Source organism: Pecten maximus, chromosome 15 (genome assembly GCF_902652985.1).
Source record: "Pecten maximus chromosome 15, xPecMax1.1, whole genome shotgun sequence".
Classification (NCBI taxonomy): Eukaryota; Metazoa; Mollusca; class Bivalvia; order Pectinida; family Pectinidae; genus Pecten; species Pecten maximus.
The window spans coordinates 9199620-9220249 of NC_047029.1; the positions used below are offsets into that span (position 1 = coordinate 9199620).

The 20630-nt window shown below is 35.5% G+C and overlaps 1 long non-coding RNA gene across 1 annotated transcript; it reads left to right on the forward strand.

The window, feature by feature from the left end:
• The first annotated feature begins 6282 nt into the window (after window positions 1-6282).
• Window positions 6283-8424, forward strand: LOC117344270. Its single transcript, XR_004536142.1, has 3 exons — window positions 6283-6461; window positions 7619-7667; window positions 8154-8424. It is a non-coding gene; the product is annotated as an uncharacterized LOC117344270 (long non-coding RNA).
• The last annotated feature ends 12206 nt before the right edge of the window (window positions 8425-20630 follow it).

Below are 20630 nucleotides of genomic sequence, written 5' to 3' on the forward strand. Positions count from 1 at the left end.
CGGGTATGTAAAGAAAATTTGATATTTGGTTCCGTTTTCCACGGCATCCCGGTTCCATTTTCAACGTTGAAAATGGAACCGGGTTCCTTTTTCCAAGGGGGTCCATTTTCAACGTTACACCGGCGCCACGATGATCAAAATATAGACATGGTATGTAGGTTAACGACAAACCCTGGGGAGTAAACAAGAGATCCCAGAGGGATCTTAGCGCCAGCCATTGAGTGATATGTATTGGTCCTATACCTACTTTTCCCTTCTTTCCTTTTAATCACTCGGTAATAAAAAGTGAGCGGGATCTCATGTAGATATGACCTTACCTTCTTCACCAATAAAACAAATCTGTCCATTGGTTCACCAGATACATGTGAACCAGCTTTAAAAAAAACGGTCGAGTACGCATATCGGCCATTTGTTTCCCGATCAGTCTCAAAATATAATATGCACAACTAGAGACACAGGGGAACCTACATGTGAAATTTGAGAAAGAGCCAGTCGTTACTTTCTGAGAAATAGCGGTTACATACTTAAACCTGTCAAAATTCAAAATGGCCGCCAGCCGTCCATTTTGTTTTCGATAAGTCTCAAAATCCAATATGTATAACTAGGGAAGAAGGGAACATACATGTTGTAGAAAAGAAACGAAAGAGATTAACACCTTCATACATGGATTTCGTAAAAGATAAATATATGACGAGTAGTGGTTTTAACATTTACATCTTGTTTTTCCGGTTGCTTCAACTTCACTTCTAGATGTCAACACTTTTGGCCCTATCATGATTGACTATTACTAGGAGAACAATCCGTGCCCCACTCTGCCGACTTGTTTTTATACGAGACTGATAATATTGTAGAGGTCACAAGAAAATGTGACCTTGCAAAGTCAAAGTCAAAGTTTTACCTATAGATATATTGTTTTGTTGTTTTTCAATAACAAAATGTTTATAGATCGGATATACCTAGAACTTAAATTCAAGGACACTACAGACTCAACATCGTCAGTCATCGATCTTAACCTACAACTTACCAGCAGGGACAGCTTACAACTAAGCTTTAGGTAAACATGAGGATTTCGATTTACCAATATCTAACTTTCCATTTCTAGATAGTTACATTCCTGCTTCTCATGTCCAGATGATTCGGAAGAGTACTTGTTCCCAGTAGCACGGTTTCCATGATAGATGTCGACTGATTTATGAAAAACTAGAAACACTTAGTTTCGAGAGGTTGAAGACCATTGGAGCATTTCTCAATAGTTAAGTTTACATTTCTGAATAGTAACATCCATGATTAATTTCGATTAAAAATTTCATACCAACTTTTTCCTATCTTGGTTTATTATGCAGCATGAAAATTCGAGACAGAGTAAAATTGGAGCTTGAGAAACCTTTGAAAAGTTATTTTTGAGAAGTTTTATATTTTTGCATTCTTCTATCAACATCACAGCGGAGTGCGGCCCTCAAGTCTACAAACCTCTCGGAAGTCTCAATGCATAATATTATGTATCCTCATCGAAATACGCAGTACAGAGCTAGAATTTTGTATGGGGCCTCTGTGTTCTCTTCATTGTATTTATTTGTATCTATCAGTCATTTAAATGTAATCAATTATTTTAATTAAAATAAAACTTCGGTCCGGAATATTAGTCCGGATATACGGCTTCTTGTTTACATCGGGTCTCACTAGTTACCGACAAGAACCGACAAGAGCCGACAAGAAACTAGATTTACCGACAAGAGCCGACAAGAAGTTAGAATTACCGACAAGAAGCCGACAAGAAGTTAGAATTACCGACAAGAAGCCGACAAGAAAGAAAATGAGAAATAAAAAAGCTTTTATTTATCAATACAATGTATGATTTGATTATTTTTTCTATTTTTGAATATTTTGTGGTCTGATATAATGGTTTTGACAGGTAATATTGAGCCGACAAGAACATAGATTTACCGACAAGAGGCTGGAATTACCGACAAGAAGCCGATAAGAAAGAAAATAAACACATTTTATTTATTAATACTATCTTTGATTTGCTCATTTATTAGTTATTTATTATCTCTTTGGATTATTTTGTGGTCTAATGTAATGTTGGCGACAGGGAATATTGAGCCGACAAGAAAAAAAGATCTACAGACAAGAGGCTGCAATTACCGACAAGAAAGAAAATAAAATATAAAATACATTTTATTTATCAAAACCATGTTTGATTTGTTCATTTATCAGTTATTCATTATCTATTTGGATTGTTTTCTTGTTAATTAAGCCGACAAGAAAAAATGATTTGCCGACAAGAGGTTATAATTAGTCTACCGACAAGAAGCCGACAAGAAAATTAACAATACGATCGATTTATTTCTCGATTTATACTTATTTAATTACACGTACAATGTAGTAATATATATATGTGACAATGATTGCATTAATAGAAAATGATTGATACAATTGTTTCCGTATCTTAGTTTCTGCATTGAACGGGAACCGACAAGAAGTTAGAATTACCGACAAGAAGCCGACATATATATATAGTATGTATACTAATTAAATAATATGGACTGGACAAATTGAACAATTAACAATTTAATTATATGTATATATTTGAAAGATTAAATGATATGATAATGGAATTACTTCAATGTTTATTTTGTATTGATTATAATAACTACCGATATATTTCAAATTTCGTACTGAAAAAGAGTAAATCACGATATATATTTTTATTTTATATAAGTTAGTGTAGATTGATTATTAGAAATTGTTGCAATGAATTAATTCAAACCCCAACTACCTGATAATGAAAAATAATAATTGGCGATGTGGGCGGGCCCATATTTAGAAATTATAATATCATACCTTCACCCATGGGCCACGTGCCGATTGACCTGAGGGGACACACGCGCCCACGGGTAACTTGTATACACAAATTTCTGCCAAGAGTAATAATGACCAGTGAAATCTTACACAATGACAACAACACACCAAATTCATATGCACCTGTATACACTTAACTGGCTGGCTTCCTATGCAGCGAAAACACACAATACCAGCACCCGAACTGAATGTCTTTGAAGAACCGCGACGAACTATTAGACATGACAAAATGTTTATACACATGTTTTTCGTCTGTATGAAGAAGCAATGCTTATACATACATAAAGTTCACTTGTTACATTCTTCAAAAGCGGCATCGCGTTTAACCTAAAGGACCAATCTCTCAGATTTCAGTTTTTGACTAGCCAATAACACTTGGCGTCATTTCATTGTCTGTGATTGGTTAAGTCGAAATTTCAGACATTTTTCGATGTAGTTATAAATTTAACCACACTAGAGACATTCTTTGATTCTTGCATTAGTACTCGTACGACTGTTTGAATCAAGACAAAACGATCCCCGTTGGCACGGGATATTGAAATACAATTTTACTATCCCCTTGGGCAAGGGAATATATATAGTCTCTAATACCTGGTATTTTTGTACCAATACGAATATTTTCCCGTTGGCAAGGGAATACACAGATACGGACTCGATATTTTGTGTAAACCCTATATTAAGTACTTAGTACTATTTCCCCCTTGGGCAAGGGAATATACATATAACTCTATTAAGTATTCAGTACTATTTCCCCTTGAGCAAGGGAAATTTATTTATCTATATATTACATAGAATAAAGGAAATGGCATATCCTTGTGGAAAATGTGGAAAGAATTGCACACGAATGTGTGTATTCTGTGAGAAATGTGAGACGTGGTTTCACAACCGATGTGAGAATGTGACAACATCTCAATTTTCCATCTTGAGACAAAGTCAAAATTGTGACTTTATTTGTACCAAATGTTGTCAGACAAGCGATAAGAAATTTGATTACGACCTTTCTCTAAAAAGGCTAGAAATGTATGGTGGCAGAAATTTGCTGACCGAGGGCACTGATGTAGAGAAAGTATTGCTCAGGAATGAAAAGTTGACTCAAGTAATTAATGAGACAAGTTATACATATTCCGCTCAAAGTTGCTTCGTCGAAGACGATGTAGCTAAACAAATTTTGGATGAGCATAGAATGTCGGTTAACGACAGAAAACCTGTAAAAGTATCAGGTAATGGAAACTGTCTCTTTAATGCTTTGTCAATGGACATTACTGGCAATGAGAGTCTATCGTCCATGCTAAGAGTACTGACTTGTATAGAGATGGTCCAGAACAAATCGTTGTACGATACTAATGACCATACGTCTATAAGTCTTGTCTCACCATCTTACGATGAAGCCTGTAGAGATGCCGCAAAAAACAAGTCATTCTCATCGGCATGGACGATGCTTGCCGCAGCATCAGTACTTGGTTGTCCGATTCAATCAGTGTATCCACCAGTAAATGGGTTCAATTCCTGACACAAAGTTGAGTGTGAACAATCTAGTGATTGGTTCAGATGAGGAAAAGGCTATCGTGAAAGCGATAAAGTCTAGTTTTCCCGATTCAGAGCTGACATTGTGCACACGGCACTTAAGTGAAAATGTATCCAGGCATTTGCGATGCAAAGTGGGCGTGAATGATCGAGACTCGAAACAAGTCATTTCTGATCTGTTTGGTGAATGTGGTCTGATAGAGGCAGACACAACGGTCGATTTCACCACAAAGGTCACTGAAGTTGAGCGAAAGTACGAAGACCTTGTTGGCCCATACCTTACAGATAAGGTCATTCCTACCATAAAGGAATATGTTTACGGTGCACGAAAAAATGACCGAAGAATCCCTTTGCAGTGGAAAAATAATAATTGCGAATCGATCAATCATATCTTGAAACTAAATCAAGATTGGAAGCCTGAGAAACTGCCAGAGTTGATCACAAAAATATTGCGAGAAGCACAGCTACAAGAAAGTTTGATACATGGTGCATTATATGGCCATGGGGACTTCGAGTTAAGTCCATCACTAAGCAGTCTCCAATGTTCTAAATCGCTCTGGCAGATTAAGAATGAAAAAGAGAAAGCTTATCTACTGCAAAGATTCCTAAGTCATGGGATCAGACGTGAAAGACAAGAAGAGTCCACTACATCAACGGATGGTGGTCTCACAATCCCACAAACTCAATCTTTGGCACGTAAACCTGGGCAAAGAAAACGCACAAAAAATGCAAAAACTCTATCGCTTAAAAAACAAAAACTTCAGTGAGTCTGGTGGGACCGTTAGTGGTGGAATATTTGACTGTTGAAACCAAAAACATTCACCAACAGAATATGATTATCTTCGAATGCTTTTGATTGGTGGGACCGTTTGTATATATGTACATATTTGAAAAAAAAACAAAAAAAAAACAAAAAACAAACAAAAAACAAAAACAAAAAATCATTAGGACCTCGAAGTAGAACCACGTCCACGTCGTGAGGTCTGGTAACATGTATTTATAGTTGACAAAATGCATGGCTAGGAGTTCTACAAAACAAATACATGAAAACAAAACAAAACAAAGAAATAAAGAATAATATATACATACTTTGTCTCTTATCGTCATCTTGTCGGTAATTCCAGCCTCTTGTCGGTAGATCTATTTTTTCTTGTCGGCTCAATATTACATTAGACCCCAAAAGAATCAAAATAGATAATAAATAACTAATAAATGAACAAATCAAACATAGTATTAATAAATGAAATGTGTTTCATCTTTTATTTACTTTCTTGTCGGTAATTCCAGCCTCTTGTCGGTAAATCTATTTTTTCTTGTCGGCTCAATATTACTTGTCGACAACATTACATTAGACCACAAAAGAATCAAAATAGATAATAAAAAAGTAATAAATGAACAAATCAAACATAGTATTAATAAATGAAATGTGTTTCATCTTTTATTTACTTTCTTGTCGGTAATTCCAGCCTCTTGTCGGTAGATCTATTTTTTCTTGTCGGCTCAATATTACTTGTCGACAACATTACATTAGACCACAAAAGAATCAAAATAGATAATAAAAAAGTAATAAATGAACAAATCAAACATAGTATTAATAAATGAAATGTGTTTCATCTTTTATTTACTTTCTTGTCGGTAATTCCAGCCTCTTGTCGGTAAATCTATGTTCTTGTCGGCTCAATATTACCTGTCAAAACCATTATATCAGACCACAAAATATTCAAAAATAGAAAAAATTAACAAATCATACATTGTATTAATAAATAAAAACTATTTTATCTCTCATTTCCTTTCTTGTCGGCTTCTTGTCGGTAATTCTAACTTCTTGTCGGCTCTTGTCGGTAAATCTAGTTTCTTGTCGGCTCTTGTCGGCTCTTGTCGGTAACTAGTGAGACCGTTTACATCAAATAGTTAGCTTCCTTTCTGATTTTGTGCACATGCTTGATTCCTTGGAGGTTATAATAGATCCTACGAGTCCAAGATGAGTCCCGAGATGAAAAAGAGAGTATCAACAGTTTTAAATTGTGCAAGGGTGACATTTCAATATGGTTTCATTCCAGCTGTGATATATCTAGGTATGTATTTCAATTTGTCAACAAATGCATCCGCGTGCTGGCGATCTCAGCACAGGCATTTGCGGGTTGTCTGCATGTTTATAGTATTTATAGAACAAAATAGCATATATCAACTGTTTGGTAGAAGTAGAGGGATTTTTTTCTATAAATGCTAACTAGATGCAGATGCCTGTGTTAAGGTCTACCTTAAGCCCCATCACCTGATGACCACCCAAAGGGATGCAAATTGCAGATCATCATAATTAACCGTTACTTCTTATTAAAATTTCTCTTGTCGTTTCGAAATCTCTATTGTCATTTTGGTAGAAGTGTCGGAAAGTAAGATATGTGATGAAGTGGAGTTTTTTTCAGAATAGAAAGGTTTGCAGATAGTCATTATTTCGTCAGTCAAGGTCGTATGGACTGCCAAGGGTTGCAGGCACTTGAATAAATTATTTTCATTATAAATACTGTCGAACCTCGTTATTTCGAAGTCAATGGAACCATTAAAAAACCTTCGAGATATCCCGATTATTCGAGATAATAGTATATATGTATATTCAATTTCTTACTGTCGGAACTGAAAGTTTACTTCAGAGTTCAAGATTTTAAATGAAATGGTGTCGGGACCAGAGGAAACTCAGGCTAATTCGACTCTTGGGTTTGAAGGAACATATGTCTCTTTGGCATAAGTTCTGAGAAATAGTGTTTTGACTTCTGAAATTGCTTTAAATCAAGGTCACCTGCTGGATCCCTTGTTGATTTACTTGACTATATATTGATGATGTGACGGCCAGTGTAACAAAACTTAAAAAATAAATAATCATATAGCAAATATATTGGAGGCCTTTTGCATGCTATCAAGATCAAATAGGATAAAGTGTCTTGTGCCCAAGTACGCAACCACGCCAGCAGACTTTGAAAACCCTGCACTTGTGGTTTACTGCAGGCTGTCATGCTCAATTATGGTCTATTCAACCTTTTTCTTACCCTGTCAGTCGGAACGAAGGAGACAGGATAAGATTATTTGTACTAGCTATATAGGTAGCATTGAACTGCACACTTCACAGTCACTTGTGCTGATGTAGCTATAATTATATAAGACATCTACAGTCTACAATACATGTACTAGATCTATATTACAATACAGGTTTTATAAATATAATTATTTTTTGTAGGTTTCAAAAATGGGGCTGATGAAGGAATGCCAGATCTGACCTGGCAGAGGTATGCATATTTTCAAATATTTACATTTAAATTTGTAGGAAAAACAAAGACCTGGTTTACAATTACAGAGCAAAATCTTTCATTTGAGACTCAGAGTTTAAACTTAAAATAAAGTAAGTACTGGTTGTAATATATAAATCACAGAGGCTTGGCGCATTCATACAACCTCTTAATTGAAACCTTTAACCACAGGGTCTGAAAGGAAGTGTTCCTGTCTTTGTCAGTTATAAGTGATCTGGGGGTTGGACCACAGGGTTAAAGGTTTCATTCTGTCATAGCGACATTTCAAGCCCCTGTGACCAAAATGATATCAGGTATTTACCACAGACCTATTACATTTTTGTATATATAATTATAGAAATATAAATCGGGTTGAATGTAGAAATGGATGGAGTTCCATATCTATAAATTTTTAAAATTCAATTTCATATTTTATAATTATTATGTAAATGTACATGGTATATGATGATGACATTCTTTTTGCAGTCTCTTGTGGCAGTGAGTTGGACTTCATCATCATGTTATCATTGCTTCACCTGGCTTATCAAATCAACAGTGGAGGGCTTGTGTGTCTGAACTAGTTAATGTGGTAGATTCAAATCTACAAGTGACAAAAAACACCATGTCATGAATGGCAACAACTGTAATCTATGAAAACCATGCAGACCATGTGATAGAAATAACTTTTTAGTACAAAGTTGTCATCCAGATGTATATTATTTCTCTTTCATGTGTAATATTAAAATTTTATTGACTATTTTATGGCTTAGTTTTGTATGACTATATATTTACCTGAATCATAGAGGCCATATCTGTCTATATCGCTGAGGTTGATGGTACATTACAAATGCAAAAAAAAATGTATTATACATGTACTATGATGTAATCTTGTTTCCTTCCATCTCCATATATATACTGGGCTAACAGCAATGTTATTATAGAAATCATTTGTAAGCTTTGATTGACATGTATTTAAATCCTAAATACCTCCCCAATTAGCATCCAGGGTCATTGTCAGGGATCCACGTTGTGCTAACATTTGGGCCCAAACGTCCAGTTCTAGATCCAGTCTTTATATAATTCTGATCAGCTTTGCTTCATAACAAAATGTTCGTGGATGAAAAATACAAAATTTGAATTGATCCTTTATCCAGAGATCTTGACCTTTGGTCAGTTGACTCCTTGCTTAATTTTTGACCAACTTTGCTTCATAATGTCAAAGCAAAATGTTCACCGGTGAAAAAATTCAAATGTTGACCTTGACATTTGGACTGATCGACTAACTTTGACCTTGATGTTTGGTCAGTTGACTTATTTAATTCTGACCAACTTTGATTTGTATTGGCATAACCATGTCTTCAGTAAAAAATTACAAGGGTTGACCTGGTTGTGATAATAAACTTCAAAATTCCAAATTGCCTCTGTCGGCTTTTTCCCCAATCAGTCTCGATATAAAACATGCACAACTAGGTACCAAGGAGGAGAACCTGAAGATAAAATTTGAGAAAGATCCATGAATTTTCTGAAGAATTATGAGAAATAGCGATAACAAGAATTGTTAAATGACAGATGCAGGACACCAGATGAAGAGTGATTAGCATGGTGTGCTAAAACTACTAATCCAGAATGGTCAAAGGAATTTTAAATAGTTAGCATCAGTTCTGAAGTGTTGAGGATCGCGGAACAAAAGGACAAGAGTAAAATTAGCAATACTAGGACATAAGAAACCTTTGGAATTCAACTCATCAAGGAGTGAAGGAATTTTATACAAATTTCTTTGGCATTGGAATTTCTGGTTACAGGGAAATTCAGTGCACGAATACTAAGTATAGGTTGCTGAGGGAAGCTTGGCAATTGGCATTGTCCTCACCTGCATCCACCATTGAATGATCTTTATTGGATCAATGTCTGATATTTTCTCATCTTTTTTCCACTATTAATCATTTGGAAGCCGGTACATCAGAAATCTGGCAAAGGTCAATTATGATCTTTCTGAGAAACTTTAATAGTTATGTTCTGTCCATCGTCCATTTTGTTTTTATCCCCAGTGAAACGTGTTTGCGTGGAATATTAAATTAGGCTGTGTCCGTATGTCCATTAAAGATAGCAGGTACACACATTAATCTTGTGATCTATTGTTGCCTTTTGTAATGGAGTGGTTTCCCCTTTTGTGGCCCCTCCCCTTTGTCCCTTCAGTCTAAATGGTTGAAACCAGCCATTTTCCTTTTGAGACCCCATCCCTCTTTCCAAAGGTCTGACCCAGTCTCGTTTATAAAACAGTATATGATTGCCCTTCCCAAATATGGTTTTAAACCTTTTGCTGAAATCCATTAAGAATGAGTTTTTTTAATAAAAGTTTTAGCTAGAGTTCCACTTTTGAGGCCCTGCCCCCTCCCCAGTCCATTAAGGTGTGAGAAGCATTTTTAATGTTTTAGATAAATAATTGGCAAACATTCTTGTCAAGCTGTGCTGTGATCAGTGCAATTGATACAGGTAGCTTGTGTATAAGGTGTATAGTATACACACAGCAGTCAAAGCGGTGTGCTATGACCAGTTTGACCTTGAAGGTAGGTCGTCTATTATTCAAGCATGCCAATGTTCCAATGTCATCATCCTGGTTATTGAGAAGTTTTTTAAAGATATTAAAGAATTTGACCTGTGATGCGACTCGGGGCCTCTTGATTATTGAGAAGTCGTTTAAATACGGGGTATTTTAACACATTTGACCTTGAAAGTACATCAAGGTAATTCATATGAATACCTTTCATAGTCCTTCATCCCATAATGCTTCCCGCCCAATATCATGACACCGAGCCTCTTCATTTTTGAGAACTTGTTTAAAGATTTTAACATATTTCACCCAAGTGGCCTTGAAAGTAGGTCAAGGTCATTCATTTGAATAACTCTGGTAGCCTTTCATCCAACATGTTACTGGTCAATATCATGGTTCTTGGCTATTGAGAAGTCAAAAATTAAATTGTGTACGACACACAACACACACCTGACAAAAGGTGATCGGAGACTTCATCTCAGATGAAATTAAGTTTCAACACAAATTCATAATCTGTGCATATACTTTCAAAATCAGTGGTAGACTCAGTTATTTGCCAAATTGTGATGTACAGGGGCAACCTAGCCATCTTTATGCAATCTACAACTTCCTTTGAGCCATGTACTCTCCAATTTTGTTATCATTAACAATACGTTCTGATGACATACTTTCATTGTTTTTGAAAACTGTTTTTTCTAGCTGACTGCTGATGGATCCAAATAAATTAACACCATATACAAAAGATAAATGAAGAGATGCGTTTCTTTCCACTTTTATTACTTTCATATAAAATCACACAATACTTTCACACATAGGATAATGCCTCCTACATAATCTATCTACAAACAAATGATTGATCAAACACACCAAATGATTCTGTATGAAAATTCTCAAGATAGTGAAAATTATTCAATATTACGTTAATATATATCTAATCACAATCTGATTACATAAATCACAATAATACCTCCTCCTAGCCTCCTCTCTGGTCCATGATACAAGGGTGCTTTGTATTAACAGTACAAACAAAACCACCCAATCCCAAAACGCACTCTTTGAGAATGTCTTTTTTTTTTCATTGAAAATCTACTTCATGTATATGGTCGAGTTGTCTTTAAGTTGGTGATATGACTATATGGAATCAAACACTGTAAAAACTGTATCATACAAAATACCGAGTTCCAGTTACGTAATAACTGACCACTTAACCCCAACCAAGCTACACCTCATTAGTATCTACAGCTCACAGCTGACTTTATAGACCAGAGACCGTTAGATATTTCATACTCTAATACAAAAGCAAAGAGCCACACCGACACGTTCCTTTTACACTATAACATCTATGTAGAATAAGTTTCTTTCACGTCTAATTTACGACTACTGTTCATAAAACCTGAGTAATAGTAGTCCTTCATCAGTCTGATTATCTCATTTTTGTTCCATATTCACACTGAACACACTGCATGGCGCAGTTTGAAATGATACCAAAATATGAAAAATCTTGAAAAATGAACATGTATATCTCGCAGACATCAATAAAACCCTTGTAAGGAAACAATATTAAAATAATATATTTCTGCAATGATTTCAAACCTTTGCATCCAAATTACATCTACTCGTAGTTCTGCGGGAATCAACTTTTAATTACTAAAACACCTTCGTACCCTTGACTGTTTGTTCTTGTACAGGAAAAAATAATTGGTCCAACAATTTTCTCATAACAAAGCTCTACCAAATGCTGAAAAAATGTCGTGTTAAAAGGATCAACAACAACAGTATGAATAGAGTATGATACTTATGGTGTGTAATGAAATGATGGATTTGCTTCAGAGCACAAAAATAATTCAACATATATGTGGAAATTTAGTGTTAAAACACACTAGGGATTAGAAATGTGTAATTTTCCTCGCCCCAGTGTAGATTTTGAACACATTCCACTAAAAATCACACAAGGTTTTTGTTATTCACACACGTTCGCTAAAAATCACACAAATTTTCATAATTCACATAGGTTCCCTAAAAATCACACAACGTCGGTAAACATCACAGTGGCCCGGTAAAATTCACACAGATCATGGCACGGCTGTGTACCATGCATGCATTCGGCACACCCTGAGCAGGGCATCCATAAACCCGAGACCTCGGTTCAATGACGCAGCAAAATTTAATTTGACGCACGATTTTTGCATGCCGTGCTTCACATTTTGACCACCACTGTAATTAGTCTATCTGTTGTCCAATACCCAGGCTCAACAAAGGGTTTATTTGCTATGGTCAGTGACACTAATTAGTAGAATTCCCCTAGGGGTCAATTAAAACAGCCACTCAACTGTGACTAATCCAACTGCCGCTGCCGATTGCCATGGGGCACAGGTGAAGTTCAAGTTCAAGTTCTTTATTTCCGTATACACTGTACCTACCTGTAGGCCTAGCGGCCGATCTGCTCTTTGTTCTTAGCAATCACATTTTAATAATTTAAATAAGTAAGCTATAGTAGATTCCGATCCCAACAAATAAATGTAACATATGTTTGTGTTAACTTTAAATCATGTATACACAAGAATGAGATCGTAAGTAGGCCTAGTTTGCAGCATGCCAAAACAGGCGGCAGCCATTTTGTTGTTAACCTGAATAACCTTACATGTGCATGACCTCTGCAGTGCATTTGACAGGATGGGAAGCGTAAATCATTCCTGTTACATTTTGGCGGCAAATATGAAAACAGGATTAGCATATACAAATAAAACCCCTAGAGGCTGAGCAGATTAAAAATAAAAAAATAAAAAGATGCTTTTACAAATTATGCTTAACCCATGTAAGACATTTAATCACAATTTCAGGAAGAAAACTGTGATACAAGTTTTATTTGTTAAAAGGTTTATAAAAAATCTATTTCAGTAATAATTCAAATAAAACAAAAAATAATTAAGTTTTAATTGTACTTTATTCACCAAAAAATATATAATTAAAAGAAAAGTTTCATTTTTTTAAATACTTTTATTTATCTATAAAAACAAATACTATTTACGTGATGGTAAGTATATTTGTTGATTAAAAATATGTGCTTGTGTCAGAATTATTAAACATCTCACCAAAATATTTAATGGCGTTTGTTATTATTATTATTTGTTATTATTTTTTATTATTATTTTCCCATTGAAGACATGGATGCGAAGAAAATGTCTATTATAGTTACGTATTGCAGTTCCGTATAGGTAAGTGGATTTGTGGCTTCAATGAAACGTGTTAACTCAAAATCATAATATTGACCATCTATTGAAACATACATACATGTACCATATAATTATTAAACGTTTCACGCAAAGATGTAACAGTGTTTGTTTTCTATTACCATAGAAAAATTACATTTGCTGCAGCGACGTATCGGTAAGTGGCAGCCACGTCACGGGTGAGCGCGTTCACCTGTGTGTAATCACGCGTGTAGCGAGAATGTGACCTTGACGATCGGCAAGTAAACTTGTGAACACTGTGATCTGGCTGAATCAAAGCTCTGACAATTAAATGTGTATCAACTGATTTATGGTAGTGTTTGTTTTCTTTTTTTTTTTCACGTTTAGCCGGGGACATTGATGTGTTGATTAATAGATTAAAAGTATCCTGTAGAACAATACCACGGAATTATTAAATGTCTCTCGCAAAGTTGTGTTATGTTGTTTCTTTATACAGTATTTTTACTGGTGATAACTGTTCGTGATCGGCATGTGTCGGGACACACGTACACAGATCGAAAGCACCAAATTTGTTACGTACGAAGTGACACATGAATCTTGGCAGATCTAGTTTTGTACTACTCCTAAAACATAAGAGGCCGCTGGTCGGCTCTTTTTCTATCGGATATTATTTTGCCGACTGTTACACGGCGCCTGTCAAAAGTATCTCGCCGTGTAAAACCTCTAACATTGTTGGGAGTAGTTTTGTACGTTATATCTTGCTGAATTGTGGGCCTTATACTGGAAAATCATATTTGACTTTTTTGTGTGTATTAGTAGACTAATCACGACGACACGGGCACGGACTATCCGTGTCGTCCTTGATGACCTTTCACCTTCAGTAGATGGCGCTGTGTCCGCAGAACTTCAGACAATAAAAAAAAAAATTGGTCGTCTTGCGTTATATTTGGTGCTTAACTACAACTCAAACTTAATTGATATTTTTGTGTGCTCAACAATCTGGCTGCTTTAATATATAACAGTGTCATAAGTGTACATAACGTGATTTATTTATTTTGCAGGTTACATCCTGACTGATTCAATGAGGGGTACGAATTTGAGGTTATCTGCGACGAAAATGTGATCTGATCTTTATTGTTTATTTCTTCATTTATTGTAGTTAAAGTATATTTTTTACTGTATGTATATTTTACTTCAGATACTGAAACTGGTAGTGGATTTTTACGGGTTGGGCGGGCTCATCTTTAATGGTGCATGTTGCCAATAAAAAAAAATTCATTCGAGACAGGGCGATGGACCGAAACGTCTCGTGAAAATGGAATTTGTCCGCTATGTTTTACTGGGGTTGGATGCGAGTTTCATGATTTATTTTTATGTTCAAATATATACGTCAGTCAAATTCGTAAAAAGTATATGCCTAGTTCACATGTAACCCATCTAATCATAAATTAAAGAATTATTATCATTATGCAATATTAAAGTATTATCAAATCTATCTATGTTCATTAAGAGACCTTTATACTTTATACTTATTTAGTATGTATGTCTCTGGTTCATCCAATTACTAAAAAGACATCTAAAAATAATGTGAATTTAAAACATGAATTTGTAAGTCATATATAATGTATGTTGTAAAAATATTGAAATGATATGTTTTAAAAAATACATGTTATTTCAAGTATTGTTTTTCGTTTAAAAAGTTATTAATCAGTTCCAATATCTAGCAAGCTTATTTGACACTCAAAATTACTCGCTGCTACATTGGGACGACCGGGCGACCGATCCTTTCAACTTTACCGGGACACCCCGCGGGGCCTGTCCTATCTAGTGTGAGGGGCACAGGTGTACAGATAACGCCTTGATTGACAATAATGAATGGAGGTTTGTTCGTAATTAAACAATAAAAATGTTAAGAGAACATCGTATATGACAATACACGTACGATTTTTTTAGTTTGACTTTCAGCCTCGTACTGATCGCGTGTTACAAATACATTTTGGGGGTCTAAAAGTTGCTTTTACACATTTAAAAAAAATTTGAAAACTTGCTAAAATCCGTGACATCAACTCATGTTTTTTCTGCAAGACGTACTGCAATCATCACGCATATGACCCATTATCCTTAAAACGTGTCTGTTGGTCAAAGTCTATGCAGTTTTCCTTTTCTCGTTGCCGTTCCCTGCGAGCTTTCAATGGAGTTTGTCGGGGGGGGGGGGGGGGGGGGGGGGGAATGGATTAAATATAAACGATTAATGTTCGAACTATCAATATATAGAAAAATGTTGTTTGTATTTAAAAAAAAAACAACGTTTTAGAACTGTCCGCCGATTCGAACTGTCCGAGGTTTATGGTTATTTGCAAAATTTATTACGAAACAATTGCAAAATACGTAAAAAAATGTTCATTTGTAAAAGGAAGTTTCCGGGATTCATGTTCTGCAATAATTATGCCTTTTTACATGTGTAGAATATAGTAACACTTTCTGCATACAATTTATGATTTTAAACACATGCAAAAATACCTGTACCCAGCTCTGAAAGTATGTGGAAGGAGTCGAGTATACTGCTCCATGCAACTGAAATGTCAATAATATTCATACCAAGTTTTCCGGGGTATTTCTTTAAATTCCACTTCATATTTATGCTACGAATATTAGCATCATGCTGAATTTTCTCATGAAAAACATAGTCCTGTTTATTATGAGGTTTGTTTCGTCCTGAAATATTCTTATGAACTTCGAGGTAAGTGGAAATCTGGACAATTTCATCCCCAATCATCGACTGAGGGACTAAGGCCGAGAGGACCAATGTCATCAGCACAGGTAAATTTTCACACCTTCTAGTAGAAACCATACAAGTCAAATCACCTTACCTTAGTTGGTAACTGAACGGGTCTTAGCTTACGGCTATTAGATAAGCCTCTTCATCATTCATTAGACCAGATCAAATATAGACGCAATTTAAATGTGATAAGAACTAAAAATCAAAGACAACCATCATTTTCATGACAAAATACAAGAGTATTAGTAGCTCAAGACAGTGATATTAAAACAGGGGTCGTCATAGCTATGATTGGACGCACCTAATTACTTCAATATAATAATCTACATACACGGAAAAATGACATACAAATGACGTTTTTTTTTTTTTTTTGCACATTTTTATTTACATTTCCGGATGTGATGGATATCTCAAATCACCATACACTCTTAAAATGTACTGTACTGTCAGTCCCTTCCTTACAGATGGACTTTGTACATAAGTACATAAATTCTAATACTGATCAATCTTAGACAATAAAGTCTGTTTGATACTCTGGCCTATTCAAATAACCTTACTCGTTCGATCACCAGAGCCTTTCCATTGGAAACCACATACGTCAAATCACCTTACCTTTGTTGGTAACTGAACGATTCTTAGCTTAAGACTATTAGATAAGCCTCTTCGAATTTGTAATTTATTGTGATTAGACGTTCCATGTATATAATATATAAGAGAAGTCGACTGTAATGATCTTGACTTGAAATAGACAAGACATCACGGGAGTATAGGGATAATTTTATATACTGGTAGATTACAATGTATAATGCTACAAAATACAAATCCGTCTTTCAACGTCAGACGCCCGATACATGTCATTTATACAAACCACTCTGTATGGCTACAAGCTAATATAAGACTATATAACTGACACTGGCACGGAATCCAAACTCACAAATAGGACACAGGATTTTGACACGTTCCTATGAATGAGAAATTAAACAAAGGCTCCGATACTTATAAAGCATATACATGTAATTCGAAGTGTAAGTGATCGAGTTTGGGTGGCAATAACATGTTTCTTGATTGTTGTAAAATAAATAAAGTTTAGATCACTAAATGGTTTTTCGGACACTGAGATAGAGTTTTCATTCTGGATCATATGGCAACTCGTCTAGTCCCTCTGATCTGATGTTATTAAGCCTTAAAATAGCCATGTCGTCTTACAACATAGGTAGGGTTATTATTCATTCCATTCAATTACATTTATATCATTCAGAAATACGAAGAATCATCAACAAAAAATGGATTCAAAATATCTCAGTATGCCAAGCTATCAACCTGCCGATCTGAAGTCAGTGGATTTTTTTAAACGACTAAAATCTAATTCTGTGATATCCTTACACTGGGTAATTCAGATACATCTAAACGTATTATCAAATAACCACCCGCCACCCTTTTTAGGGGATATCAGAAACGTTAGCGCACAGAGACACGAGGGACGGCGGGGTCCACGAGAGGCTTGAATACTGCCAACTGTATGACAGGGATTGGAGACACCACTGGTTTGAAGACTGACCTAGTGTGCTCTTTTGTAGTTGTGCACTGAGCCGTGAAGGCGTGACTTCCACTACTGCTACACTTAAGACAATCATATCAGGTCTGCTAATTGATGTTATATATACGTATATATGTAGGTTTTTTTTTTTTTTCAAAATCCTTTGATATTGAACTTGATCACAGGCAATGTAAATGTATCCAGCATTTAATTTCAGTTTTGCTCAAAATAATTTGCTTAAAAAAACAACAAAAACTAATTAGTGCATGTGGAATTAATTCAGCTTTTCACAGATCCAAAACTGAAACGATTGGACGAGAAGTGGTTCACAATAAGGTAGTGTAGTTAAGTCGATGTCGTCTCGCTACGTCGTTACTAACAGACACTTTCCAACCCATGACGTGTGAAACGAAGTAAAAGTTACCACCTCATAGATATTAACAGAATTATCGTTGAGCATGCTGCTACTTCACAGTACTGGAAGAAAAGTGACAAATGTCGCCACCAGAGGCGATCTTGTGACGAGATCAACAGGAGAACGAAGAAGATGGAATGGTGTGTATATTTCTCAAATGATTTTTGAACCAAGTCCTAATGAAAAAAAATGTATTGTTATTTTCTGTAGGATTATGTAAAAGACTATAAAAATGATACGTGAACTTGATTGACAGCTGACACTTGCTCTTCCAGCCAAGACAATTGACCTGTCTTTTCTTCAAGACCATAGGTTGAGTCATACATTACCAGTGATTTTGTTCCGATACATAACATCATTGACCTAAAGAAAGAATAGCATGTTAACAAAACAAAATGAAAGACGTTCACATATACATCCATAAGGAAATATTTAAACTGTACTGAAATATCTGACACATGTAAAGGGCTAAATTCAAATACATACCAAATTACTTACACACGACACAAATATTGATTCCAGTGATCTGTGCATGCTAAAAAAGAGCCGATATATACAACAATAATCATTTGCTTATCAAAGACATTTCTGTCTTGTCGCGTGTGTCGTATGCAGTTTCATTGTTGTAACCTCAGACTTGGTACCTACAAAAAAAAAAAAAAAATTTAGTCATAAAGAAATACTTAATGTTAATCTTGAAAATTAAATCGCCGGAAAATTTTCAGACCCTCTACTTATATGATTAAAAAGCATCTAGTCAGTGATCGTAGCAGCCAAACTCGATTGTGTCTAACACGGTTGAATCGAATACATCGAATGAGTCGAACGTTTTGTTCGGTCCCGATTTTTTCCTTCTTTATCTTAGTTAATTAAGCATGAATGATTCAAACACTGTTGAATCAAAAACTGCGGTTGTGTTGAATATATTTTGTGGTTCCCCCTTCTAAACTAGACTCTATACCAAAATTTCCATTTTTGTGTCGAACATCGAGGCGTCATGCTGTCTCAGGTAAAATTTGCTGACCTCGCCTGATTGACCGAGTGTGACCGATCAGCCGTAGCGGTGTTACCAGAGCCTATTGTTAGGTCCCGGCTGTCGGTCGCACATCATCCCTTTGTTTATACCGGTGCACGGGTGAAGTAAAACGTTCAGGTATACATAATTAAGAAAAAATGTGTACGTTTTAGTCTACAAACCAATATGTGTTCTGTTTTGATACACATGGCCGCCGACAAAAAAAAAGGAAAAAGTAAACGATAAATTACATATCTTTCATCGAAAAATGCACAGAAAAAATACTTGTCCGTCATTGGTTTATTTCTATATGCCTAAATTCTGAATACGACGATGCAATAGTAACAATGATATGCGGGATGTTTTTACCCTGTTTAAAAGATCGTGGGAATGCATGATCATGCAGCCGATAAACACTGACCGCGGCCTTCACCTTTGATACAAAATCAGCACGTGTACGGTCGATCAATTTTTCCTGAACTCAAATATTAGCAGGGCTAAAATCGACTAGCAACTTCAGAGTAAGGAACAATGTTCCATCTACTGAAGATGAAAGGTCATCAAAGACTGCGCGGATAGTCGTGCAAAACAAATAGGATAATCCAGTAATTACAACTTAAGCAAGATGTAACGTACAAAACTAGATTCCTGTCATTTCGTACGCAACAGTTTTGATGCTCACGATCTGTGTGCGTGTGTCCCGACACATGCCGATCACGAACAGTTATCTCCAGTAAAAATATAAAGAAACACCATAACACAACTTTGCGAGCGACATTTAATAATTCCGTGGTATGTAGGCCTATCTGTCACAGGGGATTCATATTGTTCTACAGGATACTTTTAATCTATCAATCAACACATCAATGTCCCATCAACGTGAAAAGAAATGAAAACGAAAAACTATCATAAATCAGTTGATACACATTTAATTGTCAAAGCTTTGATTCAGCCAGATCACAGTGTGTTCACAAGTTTACTTGCCGATCGTCAAGGTCACATTCTCGCTACACGCGTGATTACACACAGGTGAACGCGCTCACCCGTGACGTGGCTGCCACTTACCGATACGTCGCTGCAGCAAATGTAATTTTTCTATGGTAATAGAAAACAAACACTGTTACATCTTTGCGTGAAACGTTTAATAATTATATGGTACATGTATGTATGTTTCAATAGATGGTCAATATTATGATTTTGAGTTAACACGTTTCATTGAAGCCACAAATCCACTTACCTATACGGAACTGCAATACGTAACTATAATAGACATTTTCTTCGCATCTATGTCTTCAATGGGAAAATAATAATAAAAAATAATAACAAATAATAATAATAACAAACGCCATTAAATATTTTGGTGAGATGTTTAATAATTCTGACACAAGCACATATTTTTAATCAACAAATATACTTACCATCACGTAAATAGTATTTGTTTTTATAGATAAATAAAAGTATTTAAAAAAATGAAA